The sequence below is a fragment of the Giraffa tippelskirchi genome, chromosome 6 (assembly GCF_054371585.1).
Source record: "Giraffa tippelskirchi isolate mGirTip1 chromosome 6, T2T-mGirTip1v1.2.pri, whole genome shotgun sequence".
Lineage (NCBI taxonomy): Eukaryota > Metazoa > Chordata > Mammalia > Artiodactyla > Giraffidae > Giraffa > Giraffa tippelskirchi.
Genome location: NC_137280.1, coordinates 60,890,509 through 60,906,830, shown reverse-complemented (window position 1 = coordinate 60,906,830; position 16,322 = coordinate 60,890,509). Strand labels below are relative to the sequence as shown.

Sequence of the window (16,322 nt, the reverse complement as noted above, 5' to 3'; positions counted from 1 at the left end):
TTCCTTAGAGTTGCAAGCATGCCTTGGAAACTTTTGCCAAGCTTTCTCACTCTGATTTTACTGAATACTCACAACCACCAAATGAGATGTGTCATTTTTGCCATTTTATAAACAAAAAGAAAACTAAATCTCCAAGAGACAGAGATTTTGTTTTCCCCACACATCATCCCATCCTTCTGCCCAACAGACAGCAGCACCGGTCATTTCTGTCCATCAAAATTAAGATCAGCTAACACCCAAGGTGTCGTTGAACGAGGAAATAAGTAACAAAAGTCCAGGAGTGGTGGCTGGCGAAGGGGCAAGCCGATGGGAAGGAGGAAGACGTTTTTGGCTAATTAATAGTTTTAAAATGTGCTTCTAAACTCAGCTCAGTCACTTTCTGTAACCTGGACAAGTTATTCTTTCTGCCTCTTTCTCCTCAACTGAAAAAAAAAAAAAAGAATTGTAGTAAGTGTACTGGGGTGTCCCCCTAAATTTATGCCCATTCAGAATGTGACCTTATTTGGAAATAGAGTTACTAAAGATGTAGTTTATTTAAGATGAGATCGTACTGGAATAGGGTGAGCCCTTAACCCAACTGACTAGTGTCCATATAAGAAGAGGAAGTAGAAACATACAGGGAAATGACAACAGTTTGACTTGGGAGACAGAGACTGAGTGATGCATCTACAAGCCAAGGAGCCTAGAAGAGGCAAGAAAAGATTCTCCCCTACCACTTTCAGAGGGAGTGTGGCCCTGATGACACCTTGATTTCAGACTTCAAGCTTCCTGAACTGCTAGAATTCACATCTGTTGTTTTAAGCCACTGAGTCTGTGGTACTTTGTGACGCAAGTAGTCCTAGGAAATGTATGTTGTTGTTCATTTGCTAAGTGCATGTCCAACTCTTTTGCGACCGCATGGACTGTAGCCTGCGAGTCTCCTCTGTCCATGGTATTTCCCAGGCAAGAACACTGGAGGGAGTGTCATTTCCTTCTCCAGGAGGTCTTCCTGGACCAGGAATCAAACCTGTGTCTCTTGCATTGGCCAGTGGATTCATTACCACTGAGCCACCAGGGAAGTCCAGGAAATGTATACAATTGCTTTGTCAAGGCTAAGTTTAAAAAGAGGATGTTCCTGCCCTAGGAAAATTTATGTTACGAAATAGAGTCAAATAGGTATACTTTTAAGTGTCGGTGCTGGCTATTCACTATCTACACACGCTCTCCTCCATTTCCCACCCTTCTGTGCGGCCTGGAGCACTGATCCCAAAAGACTGCAGTGTCCAGGTTCCCCTGCCTTGGATTCTGGTTGAGTTTGGCCAGTGGGTGACAACAACTGGGAACTGGAGGCTAGGAGAAGTTTGGATATTTCTCACTCTCTCTCTGCCTTGCATTCTGGCTATGTTTTCCTCTCTCTACCACTACAGCTCCTGCTAGGCACCATGCCCAACTCCCAGCCACCATCTGCAGCTTTGAGACCCGGAGTACAATTTCCTCCCCTTGCTCCTTCATCCGTTGGGAGTTCCCTCTGCTTCCAGTCCCAAAGAGCCTCAACATCCCTATCAGTTCCCTCTATCCCTGCCTATTACAGACTGCATGTTTATGCCCTACCCCTAACTCCTATGTTGAAGCTCTAACCCACAATGTGATGGTATTTGTTGGTGGGGCATCTGGGAGGTAATCAGGTGTAGATGAGGTCATGAGGGTGGGGCCCCCATGGTGGGATGAGTGCCCTTTTAAGAGAGAAAAAGAGACCAGAGCTCTCGCTCTCTCCATGTGAGGAGGAAGAGGGCAGCCATCTGCAAGCCAGGAAAAACACCTTGACCAAGGCTCTAGTCTTGGATCTCCCAGCCTCCAGAGCTATGAGAAATAAATATCTGCTTTTTAAGTCACCTGATCTGTGACATTTTTATAGAAGTTCCAGCTAGTACACTGACTCACCTGGGTAAACATTAAATCCTCTTTAAAATCCTGGCTGAGTGTACTTTAGATTTTCTTTCCAAAACCTTGACTAACAGAATTGCCATGTTATGAAACCAGATATAAACCTGGCCAATGCTGGATCGTGTCACAGTGACACATACCTACAGTCTTCCCTTCTGGGTGCTGGATTTTTTAAAATTATTGTATCAGCTGCAATGGTCTATTCAGGTCTATCCAATCTAGAAAATTACCTTTATTAATAGAAGTGCTTTAACTCTGGGCTCTAGAAAGACCAGGAAATAATGCACTAAAAGTGATTATACTATTGTAAATCAATGTATGGGTATATAGCAATAAAATAAAATTTTAAGTGATTTGACCCAAAACTCTACAAAATACATTCCTAATTCTCCTCAAAACTGTCAAAGTCATAAAAAACAAAGAAAAACTGAGAAACTGTCACAGACCAGAGAAGACTAAAGAGACACAACAACTAAATGCAATGTGGTGGTATCCTAAATTGAACTGTAGAAGAGAAAAAGACATTAATGGAGTAAGTAGTGAAATCCAAGTAAAGCCTGAAGTTTAGTTAATGGTAATGCAACAATGCTGGTTTCTTGGTTTTGATAAAAGTATGATAATGGTACCATGGATAATGGGCTTCCCCAGTGGCTCAGCAGTAAAGAATCTGCCTGCAGTGCAGGAGCTGCAGGAGACGCAGAATCGATCCCTGGGTTGGAAAGATCCCCTGGAGGAGGAAGTGGTAACTCACTCCAGTATTCTTGCCTGGAGAATCCCATGGACAGAGGAGCCTGGCGAGCTATAGTCCACAGGGTCACAAAGAGTCAGACACGACTGAAGTGACTTAGCATGCACTTAGCATGCATCATAATACAAAATGTTAACATCGGGGGAAACTGAAACTGGGTAAGGGATATATGGGAACATTGCAACTCTTCTGTAAATCCAAGACATTCCAAAGTAAAAGTTTATTTTAAACAAGAAAGTGACTGGACCTACATTACGAGTGGAAACTAAATACAGGTTAAGGGACAGCAAACTTAAGCATCAATAATTTGTTTACAATAGTGAAGATTACAAACTGAGTTTCTTATATAAACTTGATACTCCTCTCCAAAGATACTGAAAACCTTTCATCATACAGAGCTGAGAGAAGTTGTACTAGGAGAACAAGCAATGCAAAAGAGATTTCAATTCATATATGCATACTTATCCCATTTGGAAGAAATAAAACACCTGCCAAATAACTGCAAAACAAAGCATTATGCTAACTCACACACAATCACCACTGTTCAGCCCAAATGAGAGTGCTATTGAATGTCTCAATCTGCTAGTCTGAGGCTTGCAGAAGCAATATCTCTTTCACCCTATTTCCTGTGTGTCTTGAATGGAACATTAGGTTATTGAAATGACAGAAATTTTGGTTTCAACTAGAGTGGGATGTGTCTGGGGAGACCCTAAGAAATAGCCCTATGGAGAGCAGCTTCAGATGCAACACGGACTCCTTCAGACATCTGGACACAAGCCCCAGCCTTTAAGCCCTCATCCCTTTCATTGTCCGAGCAAAATGCGTCAGTTTCACTAGGTATTAGCCCTTAGCAAAGAGCAGCGGGCATGAAGGTGATCTGGGGCCTTGGTAAGAACAAGCTCACATGGGCTCTTAAGAGCATGGACAGCATCTCACAGTCTCTTTTACCTCTTCAAATTCCTAGCAGAGGGAGGGCAGGCACACACATTTTTCTTGATGCTGCTAATGGAAAATGAGATTCTATACAGAAACACACATAGCAGGGACTGCTCTCTTATGCACAACTGTATTCCCTTGGCCTGGTTAATGCCTATATAGTAGGCACTCAGTAATCATTAATTTGGTGAATTAGATTGTCAATCAACTTTCCCCTTGGCACTGATGACAACTTAAGAAAAGGAGTTACTAGGTCTCCATCCAATGGTCTTGAGTTTTATTCACATTTTCGTTTTTTTTATTTGGATCTCACCACCTCATTCAAAAAGTCATTATTTGTCCCCAAGTCTACTTTACAAAAGAATTCTGTGTTCTGGTTATTATTCATTTGTTTCCATCAATTAAAAAATAACAACAATTGATGATTTTTGACAAGGTTGCTAATCAGTTCAGTTCAGTCCCTCAGTTGTGTCCAGCTCTTTGCAATTCCATGGACTGCAGCACACCAGGCTTCCCTGTCCATCAGCAATTCCCAGAGTTCGCTCAAACTCATGTCCATCGAGTTGTGATGCCTCCAACCATCTCATCCTCTGTCGTCCCCTTCTCCTCCTGCCTTCAGTCTTTCCTAGCATAAGCGTCTTTTCCAATGAGTCAGTTCTTCACATCAGGTGCCCAAAGTATTGGAGCTTCAGCTTCAGCATCAGTCCTTCCAACGAATATTCAGGACTGATTTCCTTTACAATTGACTGGTTAGATCTCCTTCCAGTCCAAGGGACTCTCAAGAGTCTTCTCCAACACCACAGTTCAAAAGCATCAATTCTTCAGTGCTCAGCCTTCTTTATGGTCCAACTCTCACGTCCATACATGACTACTGGAAAACCCATAGCTTTGACTAGACAGAACTTTGTTGATGAAGTAATGTCTCTGCTTTTTAATATGCTGTCTAGGTTGGTCATAGCTTTTCTTCCAAGGAGCAAGTGTCTTTTAATTTCACGGCTGCAGTCATCATCTGCAGTGATTTTGGAGCCCAAGAAAATAAAGTCTGCCACTGTTTCCATTGTTTCCCCATCTATTTGCCATGAAGTGATGGAACCAAATGCCATGATTTTAGTTTTTTGAATGTTGAGTTTTAAGCCAGCTTTTTCACTCTCCTCTTCCACTTTCATCAAGAGGCTCTTCAATTCCTCTTCACTTTCTGCCATAAGGGTGGTGTCATCTGCATATCTGAGGTTATTGATATTTCTCCCTGCAATCTTGATTTCAGCTTGTGCTTCATCCAGCCTGGCATTTTGCATGATGTACTCTGCCTATAAGTTAAATAAGCAGGGTGACAATATACAGCCTTGACGTACTCCCAATTTGGAACCAGTCCATTAGTTCTAAATTGTTGCTTATAACTGTTGCTTCTTGACCTGCATACAGATTTCTCAGGAGGCAGGTAAGGTGGTCTGGTATTCCCATCTCTTCAAGAATTTTCCACAGTTTGTTGTGAAAGGGGAAAGAAGAGTTTCTTCAATAAATGGTGTTGGGGAAGGTAGATGTCCACAGGGAAAAGAATGAAGTTAGAACCTTATCTTACACCATACACAAAAATTAACTCAAAATGGATTGAAGATCTAAAAAATGAAAACTATAAAACTCCTAGAAGAAAACACAGGGGCAAAGCTTTATGACACTGGACTTGGCAATGACTTCTTAAGTATGACACCAAAAGCACAGGTGAGGACAAAAAAAGCAGATAAATGAGACTACATCAAACTTTAAAAATTATGTGCATGAAAAGACAGAATCAATAGAGTGAGAAGTCAGCCTGTGGAATGAGAGAAAACATTTGCAAACCATGTATCTGATAAGGAGTTAATATCCAGAATATATTATTAAAAAAATTTCAAACATGAAATAGCATTTAAACATCATTATGCTAACCATCCAATGATACTAAACTTCCACACATTATCTGGTGGGAATGTAAGTTGGTACAAAACTTTAGAAAAGCAGTTTGGCAATATGTTTTGAGAATCATAAAAATATCCATGCCCATGCCATAAAAATATCCAAATCCCATTTCCAGGAATTTGCTCGAAAGAAATTATACTATAAAAGAAAAAAAATGGCTTATGTATAAAAGATGTTTATTTCCAAGTTATTTATGTAACTGCTGGCAGACATAATCAAAATATATTTTGCTTTTCTCCCACCATCCCTCTAAAATGAACTCATTTGGGGAGAGGGGCAGTCGGAGAAAGAAAGGAGCTTGTCCTTGACCCTAGATGACAACTATTGCTGGACCTTGCCTGCTCTGGCCACTTCCAAGTAACGACAGTTTGATGTCACATCAAGTCACAAACATGGTCTTAATAGAGTAATTCAATGTGTCAGGTCATTATATTAATCAACAGTTCAGTTTCGTCCCAACACTTTCTCCCGTTCCCAGATAGAGCCAGCAGTTCAGTGTGAGGTGGAGGGGAGGAGGGGGGTCTCCTATGCAATTTCTTCTCTCTACCACTACTCTGCTGCATTGCCTCCCCCATTCACTAGCTGCTGTTTTGGATCCCATGGCAAAGTGACAGAGGTAAATGGTTATGTCTGGAAATACTTTAATTGGCTTGTGACTGGCACTGTCGTAAGCTCACTGGACTTTGAAGCTATAAACTGCTTCTTGCTTGTGCACTTTTTCATGGGATCTTTGGAGATCTCCATCTCTGGGGACCGCTCCAGTTTTAATTCTCAGGACAAGGGAGACGTACGAAGCATTCCATCCCAGCTGCCACTACTTACTGCCCCCTTGGTTCCCTGACAATCCTTTCTGTTCAAACTTCATCATTTGAGTTGCTCTCACCCCCTGAGAAAGTCCAATGGGCAGGACTTACATGACTCCTGCTGGGAATGTATAAACTGTGTATAGGTATATGATAAAATATTACTAAGATATAAAAAAGAAAGAACTATTGATACAAGCAACAACATGGCTAGAACTCAAAGCTGTTATTTCTGCTAGTGAAAAAAGCCAATCTCAAAAGGTTACATACTGCATGATCCTACTATGTAACACCCTTGAAATGATCAATTTATAGTGATGGAGACTAGATCAGTGATTGCCACGGAATAGGGCTGGCAGAAGGGTCTGACCTAAAAGATGTAGGGTGAGAGAGCTTCTTACTAGTAAAGAAGCAACTATGTATCCTGATTGTGGTGGTGATACACAAATCACAAATCTATCTGTAGGTGATTAAATTTCCCACCTCCTTGGCAGTCTAATGGTTAAGATTTTGCCTTCCAGTGCAGGGGTTCGTAGTTTCAAATCCTGGTCAGGAAGCTAAGACCCCACATACCTCAGGGGCCAAAAAACCAAAACATAAAGCAGAAGCAATATTATAACAAATTCAATAAAAGACTTTGGTCCACATCAAAAAAAAATTTTTTTTAATTGCCTAGTAACACACACACACACAAGTGCATGTGAAAATGGATGAAAACCAAAAAAGTCTGTAGTTTAGTTCATAGCCTTGTACCAATGTCAATTTCCTAGTTTTGAAAATGCAATTATCACTGGGGAAAACTGGGTGAAGGGCACATGGGAACTATCTGTTTTATTTTTGCAACTTCTTGTAAGTCTTAGAGGCTTTTTAAAAATATATATATATATATATATATTTTTTTTTTTTTTAAATAGCTCTAGCCTAGTTCTCTCCCAAGTGACTCAACATTTGAGTCCTAGGAAACACTCGCTCATCCTTTGCTCCAACAAACCCTGGGAGGGCAGGACCAAACACCACCTTCTGTGTCCTGTGGCCACAGGCCACCCAACCGGTTTTCTTTGTCTCCAATTACAGAGAAAAAAGTGCTTCAAGTTCAATATGTGGACCTGAGGAAGCCCCCATCATATACTTTCAGGAAAGGAGGTAGAACCCTGGTCTTTCTTCTGGGGATGGAGGGAAGAGTCCCAGCATGGAACGCTCTCTCCCTCTCCTCCCATCCTCCTCCCATCTCCACACACACCTGTGTATTCAGTCTGGCTGCAGGAATCTAGGACTTGCATGACAGATTCATGAGAATTCCCCTCGTGTAGTGGATGCTGTGATGTCTGCCCACAGGACTGAGGCCCTCATTGTCACCCTGAGTCTCTTTGAAAATTGGTCTAAGCTCACCCAAGGTCATGGCTATTCCCCAGAGGTAAGCCACATCCAATGACTGGTCCCTGTAGAGGTAAAAAGACCCAATCTCCTCGCCCCAGTACAGAGCAATTCTGCAAGACAATCTCAGCTCCAGAGCCAGTGGAGGGCCGGCTGAGGCCTTTGTAGTGACTGCTTTGAAGTTCAACTATTCCTTCGGCCCAGTCCCACTTCCTTTATTCCTCCATAGGTGTTGATCTCCAGTACTCTCAATAAACCTGCTGTACAAAAATCTCCATCAGGCAACCTGATCTGTGATACTTGACAAATTCCATATATGATTATCGGTCTCATATAATTGCAATCTGATACCTATTGAATCGGTACCTGAGTCAAAATTGAGAAAGGAAAAGTCCCACATGACATCATGTTATGCTTCTAATAGGAATAACTGAAGAGAAATTTATTAATAAATCACAGCAAATCAGCTTCATGGAATAGTAAATAGGAAAAATCACGAACATTTTGCACCAAAATATTTCAGAAAAATGACTATGGTCTAGGATTAAGAGAATACAAAATTGATTCTGGATCAAAAATAGAAAAAGAGGGACTTCCCTGGTGGTTCAGTGGCTAAGACTCCATGCACTCCCAATGCAGGGGGCCCAGGTTCAATCCCTGATTAGGGAACTAGACCTCACATGCTACAATGAAAATCGAAGATCCCATATGCTACATCTAAGAGCTGGTGCAGCCAAATAAATAAACATATTTTTGGGGGGGAAAAAGAAAACAGAAAAATTTTTAAAAGAGAAAAAGCAATAAAAGGCATCTTGGCAATATTTGGAAAAATCTGGATATAGATAATGTTACATATAGATTACGTGGTTTCATCAATATTAATTTCTTGGACATCATTATAACAATATTGGGATTAGGTAGAAAACTGTCTTCGTTCTTAGGAAATCCTATTAAGAGAGAAAGAGAAACTCTTTCTTGCAAAGAACAAGAACTCACTCCCTGTAGCGATCTTATTCCCATTCTTGTGCTAAATGCTCCCCCTTGTGTACCAAGAGAGCAGATCGCATTCATCAGAATGCATTTTAAAACTCCCCAGCACGATAGGAAAGCAAAGCTCCAAGACTTGTAGAGAAGGCAGTCAAAATGTGGCACACTGTAATGCACTCTCTCCCAACCGCCAACCAGCAGTGTGGTTCCTGTTCCCCAGGTTGTGCCCCATAAGGTCAAAGTCTGAGTTTCAGTTCTGAAGGAGGGAGCATATGGTTGGCCAAGGGGTGGGAAGGAGGGTACCTATAGCCTTGCCCATGAAGGTCGTGGGCTCCAGAGTCAAATAGCCCGGGGGCTAAATCCCACTCGTCTTACTTAGCTGAGTGACCTCTTTGAGCATCAGCTTCGTCATCTGTGAGCCAGGGATGACAGTAGTACCTATCAAAGGGCAACTGGGAGAATTAACTGAGATAATGCAGCCCAAGACACACCCTAGGGCTTGGCCCATGTTCTAATAAAGTTTAGCAAGTATTAGGAATTCCTTGGCAGTCCAGTGGTTAGGACTCAGCACTTTCACTGCTGGGAACTGGAGTTCAATCCCTGCTTGGGGAGTTAAGATCCCACAAACCACATGGGATGGCAAAAAAAAAAAAAAAGATTTAAAGCTCAGTAAGTATTAATCATTATTATGATCTAACCTCTTCTTGAGGAGGCTTCTAAGAGAGTTCCTTAGAAGCCCTACTGCCTTGTAGAGCATCATTTGAAAAATACTGCCCTGAGTATCTGATTCACAGAATTTATTCTTGGGTAGAATCCATCCTATGTTTTTTCTACAAAGCTAACATTACTCATCTTATATTAAAAACAAAATATAGGGCTTCCCTGGAGGTATGGTAAAGAATTGGCCTGCCAATGCAAGAGACATGGGTTCGATCCCTGATCCAGGAAGATCCCACATGCTGCGGAGCAACTAAGCCACAACCACTGAGCCTGTGCTCTAGAACCAGGGAGCCACAACCACTGAGCTCACCTGACACAATTACTGAAGCCCGTGCACCTGAGAGAATGTGCTACACAACAAGAGAAGCCACCACAACGAGAAGCCACCACAACGAGAAGCCCGCACACTACAAATAAGAGTAGCCCCCGATCGCTGCAATCAGAGAAAAGCGACGGAAACTAAATATAGCCAAAAACTAAATAAATAAAGTGCTCTAAAATAAACAAATAAGAAAAAAACAAAACTCTCCTTCAGAGATTCATACACTGAAAAGCACTATTTCATTAGGGATAGCTTTCCTCATCAGTGATTTCCAAGAAAATGGATTTTTGAGTTCTCTACCAAGTTTGCTGCTCACCGTTGTGCCTCCTCTGGATCTTCTGCTTTACAGCCTAACCATTGTCTCCTTTAAGGCAGGTCACTCTCGAGCCCCTTGACAAGATGCCTGGAGGCTCTCATTCATGCTCCTGTGTCAGGTACCCAAGTGCCTATGCCGCCTCCTCCTCCTTTTGCTCTGTCTCTTCCTTTCAACAAATCCTCACTGAGCATCTATCTCTAAAAGACACAAGTCTTGTTGGTCTTGGGTACTAAATTATCCAGACCATACTTCCTGCCTTTTATGAGTTTATACTGGTGTCTAATAGGCCAGACTCTAGTAGGAAAGCCAGACATGTAAAAAGACACAGGGTGACGTTACAGTGGATAAAAAGCCTAGTTAGCATCAGAGAACATCAGGAGCTCACTGGGTTTAGGAGAGCTGAATTAAAATCCTAGATTTCCTACAGACTGGATTTGTGAGCTTGAACAAGTGAAATAACCTCTCTGGGCTTCCCTGGTGGTTCAGATGGTAAAGAATCTGCCTACGATGAGGGAGGCCTGGGTTCGATCCCTGGGTCGTGAAGATCCCATGGAGAAGGAAATGGCAACTCGCTATAGTATTTTTGCCAGAAAAATCCCACGGACAGAGGAGCCTGGAGGGCTACAGTCCATGGGGTCACAAAGGGTCGGACATGATTGAGCGACCTCGACATACCATCTCTCAACTGTCTTAGGTTGCTGCTGCTGCTGCTAAGTCGCTGGGTCCCCCCAAAGCAGGAACTGAGATGGGGGCTGGGGTACAGGTGGTTTATCTGAGAGGTGATCCTAGCAAGCAGCGGCCCGGAGTGGAGAAGTGAGGTGGGAGAGGCAAGGGAGCAGGTTACTGTGATGGCAATGAGCAGGTAGTGGGGGCTTCACTCTGCTGAGTACCCCTGGGAGAAGGTGCAGCACCCCACTCGGAGCTGTGCCCTTTGAGAAGAGAGAAAGCAGAAGCTTTTATCCACCAGCTCAGGCACATCAGCAGAGGCTGAAGGCTGCTCCAGGCGTGTTAGCTCCTTCCTGTATCCAGCCCGCCCGAGCCAGGGTCAAGTGCACCAGGACCAAGGAAAGCCCTTCATGGATGCACCAGGGCTTTACTCAGGTGAGAAAGAGTAAGGGGAAATGGGCACTCGAAGGGAGGGAGGGACTGACAGCAGCTGCTACACCTTCTAGAAGAACTGTTTTGCAGACAAATGAGAAACTCGGGGAGCCCTGAACAGAAGCATTAAATGCACGTGGATGTAAAAGCAGGATGAAGCATCTCCTCCACCGACCCCTGGATGACAGAGCATCTTAAGAACGTTCTTATCGCCTTGCTTTCTCTTCAGCTTTCAACTGGTATGAACCCCACCAAGTCCTCAAGACAATATCTCCCAGATCTATTCTTCCTCCCATTTCCACGATGGCCTCCCTAGTCCTGACCCTCTTCTGTCTGCATGCAGAAGCCTCTTTCCTTTGGTCTCCCCTCTGCCAAACCCCGCCTGCCAATCACAGTCCAAGGACATCCTACACAATGCTAGTTTCCCCACATCCCTCCCCTGTTTAACAGCTTGCCCCCAGAGCACCCCCCCTTTTTTTTTACTATAAGATTAAGCCCTATTGGGACTTCCCTGGTGGTCCAGTGACTAAGACTCTGCACTCCCAATGCAGGGGGCCCAGGTTCGATCCCTGGTCAGGGAACTAGATCCCACATGCCTCAACTAAAGATCCTGCCTGCCACAACAAAAACAGAAGATCCTGCATACCACAGCTAAGACCCAGAGCAGCCAAATAAATTTTTTAAAAAATGATTAAGCCCTAAATCTCACCTTGCTCTCAAGGCTCTCACATTGTAAAGACACCCCACATTCCAAAGACAGGCCACCCCATTACTTCCCCAGACTCTCACTTCTATAATCCACTCAGCATCTCAGTCCCAAGACCAGCAGGAGAAGCAATGCTCTAATTCCACCTTTGGATTTATTCCAACGTGACTGGATCTTCATCTCAGGGGGTAGCAATCCTGGAGTCAGATCCAGGTTCAGATGACGTTCATCTGCATGTTGACTGTGCTCATTAGGGAACATTGCCCCCACCTGTTTCCTCCTCTGAGACATAGATAATAATAATCCCTACTTCATATGGTTGTTGTGAGGATGAATCATTTCATACACAAGCAGTAGCTTTGACCCACGCTGGTACAAACTGAGAGCCCAATAAACGTTGGCTATCATGACGGGTTCCCACAAGGGGTTATTTTAAGATCCTTAAAAGAAATTCAAGAGTGATCTATCTACTAAGAAGGTTTTCTCTCTGCATGAGCTCATGCTTTCTGAGCCTTTAGGCCCGCAGGCTACAGCTCAAAGCCATATAAGGCACCAAAACACATTCCTCATGAGCACAAACCCTTTAAAGGTCTCACCTTTACTCACAGCAGCCAAATCAAAGGTTAGCACTACTGAACAGAAGGCTAAGATCGGTATAATAGGAAAACAATTGGAGGCATGTTTCCTCATTACTCAGTCTCTCTCAGCATATGGACGTTGCTGTCAAGTTCTCTAAGTGTGTGTCACACATTCTGGCTTCCCATGCTGTTGGTCAACCCCGCTTTCACTCCAGAGAACACCTGAGGATGCAACTGTTAAAAGCTCTTCTTTTGCTTATTTTTTTTTTAAAAAAAAAAGGTCATATGGGTTAATGTGTGAATGAGGGAAGGTGTGATTTATATATTTATATATTTTATTTATTATTCATTTATTTTCAATATTTTAAATAAAATACTATTTATTTATTAATGAGTAAAATTATTGATGGGGCTCACAACTTTTTTGTTTTTGATAGGGGTACAGTTTGAAATGGGGCAGGACCACATGGTCCTTGCCCCCACCACCACCATGTCCTCTGCATGCCTTTTGCCTGTGGAAAACTTTAGTCAAAGAATAAGTTTAATCAGAGAAATGAGAAATGTTGGAAATGTGGAAACAAAGGAAAACAGTCAAAGGAGACTAAATAATAGTAATGTCATTAAGCACATTCAAGGATCTTTAGTTCTTTCTCAAGGGCTATAGAGAATATTTTGATCTATATCCTGTGAGCTGTCCTATAGATACTAGAACACCAGGTAGAAAAGTTAACTACATGATGACCAGATTGTACCCAGGATATGAGCTGCCACAATACATTTAAAAATATTTGTTCATTTATTTGGCTGCGTTGGGTCTTAGTTGCAGCATGCAGAATTCTTTAGTTGCAAGGAAATGGGAACAAGTGCACCCCAGAACTGAAGATTAACTGTACCTAAAACAACCAAGATGATGCTAGTCAGACCAGTGATGACCAATTTGAAGATGACTGTTAAAGATGACTGTGCTGTTTCTGCATGTAAACTCCCCTACTCTGTCTATAAAAGCTCTCACCTCCTGCTTGTCAGGGGAGGTGTAGTGGGGGCTGGGGGAAGTCAGCCTTTGGACAGATGTCTGCCACCCCTCCCCCAGTTGCCAGCACCTGAAATAAAGTAAACTTTCCTTTCCACCAACCTGGCCTGTTTATTGGCTTTTGAGCGGCAAGCAGCTGCGGTGAGCAGCCACAGCGAGCAGCCAGACCCCCATGCATACTTTTCGGTAACAAGTTGATTGACAATGTTCTGTTAGTTTCAGGTGTACAGCAAAGGAGGCTCATGACTCTTAAAAACACAAAAGGATATGTGATGGAGTTTCCCTTCTTCCTCTGATGCCAGCCACCCAATTCTCCTCTCCAGGGGCCACTACTATCACCAGTTTCTTCGGGATATTGAATATTCTTTTAGATATTCTGTACAAATACAAGCAAATATATACTTATTTTCTCTCTTTTTTTTTTTCTTTAACCAAGACACAAAGGTGGCAGATTCATATATGTTCTAGGGTCCTTCCAAAGTAAAGATGGATTGACTTTTATCTATTTTTAAATATTTATTCATTTATTTGGCTGTGCTGGGTCTTCACTGCAGCATGCGGAATTCTTTGGTTACAACATGCAAACTCTTAGTTGCTGCATGTGGGATCTAGTTCCCTAGCCAGGAATCAAACCCAGGCCCCTGCACTGGGAGCACAGAGTCTTAACAACTAGACCACCAGAGAAGCCCCCCTTTTTTATTCTTTTAATTTCATTTTACTAAATATTTACTAAATATTTAATACATGTGAAAGAATATAATATAAACTTAAGATAAAGAGTAAAAACACTACCAGTCAGCTTAAGACATATAAGCTTCATTTGTTTTCGTAGTTTCACGATGTTTTCTTCCATGTTGTTGTTCAGTCGCTAAGTCGTGTCCAACTCTTTGTGACTCCAAGAACAGCAGCACACTAGGCTTCCCTGTCCTTCACTATTTCCTGTAGTTTGCTCAAACTAAAGTCCATTGAGTCAGTGATGCCATCCAACCATTTCATCCTCTGTCGCCCTCTTCTCCTGCCCTCAGTCTTTCCTAGCATCGGGGTCTTTTCCAGTGAATCAGCTCCTCACATCAGGTGACCAAAGTATTGGAGCTTCAGCCTCAGTCCTTCCAATGAATATTCAGGGATTGACTGGTTTGATCTCCTTAGTGTCCAAGGGACTCTCAAGAGTCTTCTCCAGCACCACAGTTCGAAAGCGTCAATTCTTTGGCCCTCAGTTTTCTTTATGGTCTAACTCTCACATTTGTACACGACTATTGGAAAAATCAAAGCTTTGACTATACAGACTTTTGTCAGCAAAATGATGTCTCTGCTTAATATGCTGTCTAGGTTTGTCATAGCTTTTCTTCCAAGGAACAAGTATCTTTTAATTTCATGGCTACACTCACCATATGCAGTGATTTGGGATTGCCTTCCACAGAGTTTGAAACAAATTGATTTTTTTTATTTTTGAAAATTTCCAAAATGCCTAGAAGTTTAATAGGTGGCAACATCATTTAAGTTACAGAGATAAGAGGTTGAGAAAGCGAAAGGATCATCGCTTTAAAGTGACATTTTTTTTAAAGGATGAGCTAAGTATCATTTTTTGTTTCACCCTGAGGTAATCGCATAAAACAGCTCTTGGCTTTTCCTTCAATACTTGGTAAAGAGTCCAGGTACATACTTTATTCTGGCATAATTCCTGTAAGGGTTGATGTTATTCAGAACTGATCAAAATAATTATTTCCTGTAATGAGGTAATTATGTAATCAAGTTCAGCAACACTTCTTTGTAATTCCATTTACTTAAAAATGACTAATGCTTTAGGTATTTAAGAAGTGCATCTTGTGCTCCAAGTTTTGAAATAAAAGTCCTTGCAACATGTAAGTTCTCCTGACATTTAAGAGCATCAGGAATAAGCTTGACTATTAACTGAAGTGTTTATCTGGAAATATAACCACTGTCAGATTATAGGGAACTATGAAATGGAATGTCACAGCCTCTGGAATTTGGCATTGGAGATTCCTGTAAATAAGTACAGTGAGTTAAAGTGACTTACTCCAATATTATAAAGCAATTATCCTCCCATTAAAAAAAATTTAAGAAAAAAATGAAGTGACTTACTTAAAGCCAACATTACTTATATATATATATACATATATGTGTATATGTATATATTTATTTATTTACTTATTTGGGCTTCCCTGGTGGTTCAGTGGTAAAGAATCTGCCTGCCAATGCAGAAGACGCAGAATCCCTGGGTCAGGAAGATCCTCTGGGGAAGGAAATGGCAACCCACTCCAGTATTCTTGCCTGGAGAATTCCATGGACAGAGGAGCCTGGCATGCTGCAGTCCATGGGGCTGCAGAGAGTCAGACATGACTGGGCAACTAAACAGCAAGAGCAGCATTTATTTATTTATTTGGCTGCCTTGGGTTTAGTTGCAGTACACAGAATCTTCACTGCATCAAGCTGATCTTCCCTTGCAGTGTATGGGCTCTCTAGTTGTGGTTTGTGGGCTTAGTTGCCCCATGTCACATGGGCTCTTAGTTCCCCAACCAGTGCTCAAATCCACATCCCTTGCATTGCAAAGTGGATTCTTAACCACTGGACCACCAGGGAAGTCCCAAAGCCAACATTACTTCTGATCACGAATCCACCTACAGCAAAAGGGGTAAGTCAATGAGTTGGTGCCCTAGGATTCTCTGGTTTTACCATGCTCCTCATAACCCAGAAGTAGCTGATCTTCTGGAAGGTAGAATAAATGGCCTGTTGAAGGCTTAGGCACAGCACCAGCTGAGAGACACCACCTGGTGATGCTGACCTCCTGTCCTAAAGGATGCAAT

At 42.3% G+C, this 16,322-nt stretch overlaps 1 non-coding gene across 1 annotated transcript; it reads left to right on the top strand.

The window, feature by feature from the left end:
* Positions 1–11,691: 11,691 nt before the first annotated feature.
* On the top strand, positions 11,692–11,764 carry TRNAG-CCC (transfer RNA glycine (anticodon CCC)). Its single transcript has one exon. It is a non-coding gene; the product is annotated as a tRNA-Gly (tRNA).
* The last annotated feature ends 4,558 nt before the right edge of the window (positions 11,765–16,322 follow it).